Source organism: Sciurus vulgaris (genome assembly GCF_902686455.1).
Source record: "Sciurus vulgaris genome assembly, chromosome: 4".
Taxonomy (NCBI): domain Eukaryota; kingdom Metazoa; phylum Chordata; class Mammalia; order Rodentia; family Sciuridae; genus Sciurus; species Sciurus vulgaris.
In genome coordinates this window covers 17,833,469-17,835,083 of record NC_136464.1, presented here as the reverse complement: position 1 = coordinate 17,835,083, position 1,615 = coordinate 17,833,469, and the positions used below count along the sequence as shown (strand labels likewise).

The window sequence follows — 1,615 nt, the reverse complement described above, 5'->3', positions numbered from 1 at the left end:
CCCAAGAACCCAACTCAGGAGCAGCCATGGCATCTTAGGAGAAGCAGCCAAGCTCATGAATTTCCATCCAGAACAACATTTACCTGACACTTGGCAACCCACCCACTTGGGCCCCCAGAGGCAGCCCGACAAGGTAACTCAGGTCTTAAAATTAGACCAGAGAAGAACTGTCCTGCATGAAACAGAGGCAAACACAGATAAGGTTCTTCATTAGCAGTCACTGATCAGAACAGGACTTACCATTTTGCTTACCTTAAGGCTTCCTTTTTTGGATAGGATGGAGGTGAAAGAAGGTGGCGCCAGGTTCCCCAAGCCGCTGCCTGGGCACATGGGCCCCAGCCCATTCAGCAACCAGTATGAGCCCACGGAGGACACTTTTCTATGGCTGGACACACCTGGCTCCAGGTGGTGGAGCAGATCTGGCAGGAGTGAAAATATGCCTTAAAGTTGGGTCAGGGTCTGGTGTGGCATCTGCATTCCGAGCCTCTATGATAGGACCTCAGGCTTTGTGCCTGTACGCTGATATCAACCCTGAAGCAGCAGCTTGAGCCCTGGAAGCAGCAAGCTGTAACAATGTCCAGTTTCAACCAGTAATTACAGATTTGGTCAAAGGCCTGTTACCAAGGCTGAGGGAAAAGGCGATCTTCCGGTGTTCAATCACCCCTATGTTGTGACTCTACCTGAAGAGGTGGGATGTCACAGGAAGAAGCAGCATGGGCTGGTGGCAGAAATGGCAGAGAAGTCACAGACAGATTCTTTCCACTATCATGAGACCTACTTTCCCCAAGAGGATTATTCTACTTAGTTACTATAAAAGAAACAATCCAGAAGACATTTTGAAAATATTGAAGACAAAAAGTCTACAAAACACCACTAAACTTTCCAGACAGCAGGCCAAGAAACCTTTTCCATCCTCAAGTTCACCAAGTCCTGATATTCCAGGAGCTACCAGAAGTATGCTGAGAGATACTGTGAGCTGGTGCATTCAGCATACAGTGTATACAACCAGAGAATTGAAAAGTTGTGCTCCATTTGTGTACAATGAATCAAAATGCATTCTGCCGTCATGCATAACTAAAGAGAACAAACAAACAAAAAATTAAATTTAGACTCCCACCACAGATGGACACTGGACACCAACCCCACACTCGCTGGGGCTCCCCAGCTTCTTTGGAAGCTTGTGCAAGAATTTTGAATTATTCCTGAGGGCATGGCCACCATCATTGGAAGAGCAGCTCCCTTCCTGAGACACCTACAGGAAACTGGAGGCCCATTGACAGGTACCTCTATTTACTCACTTACATCTTATACCCTTCCCCATCCTCTTCATTCACCACTAGAAATTCTGTAAATAATAATCGAACTCACCCCCTGTTTATTACAATAATGTTAAAGTCTATATAGGGGCTATCTGGTTCAGGGCTGCATTTTCTTTGTTTTGGGTGCTGCTAATATTGATCTCCCCTTCAAAGGAGAGGTACTGGAACACTGCAGGGTCACAATAAGCCTGCAGGGGGAAACTTCAGTATCTCTGATCTTCACTGCTAGAGGGAAATATACAGAAACAATATGAAAAAACAAGGGAAGAAATTGTCCCTAACAAACCAAGATGATA

General features: G+C 45.8%; 1 pseudogene across 1 annotated transcript; it reads left to right on the top strand.

Moving 5' to 3' along the window:
• The first annotated feature begins 285 nt into the window (after nucleotides 1–285).
• On the top strand, nucleotides 286–934 carry LOC306659152 (methyltransferase N6AMT1-like; annotated as a pseudogene). Its single transcript has one exon. The product of its transcript is annotated as a methyltransferase N6AMT1-like (transcript).
• The last annotated feature ends 681 nt before the right edge of the window (nucleotides 935–1,615 follow it).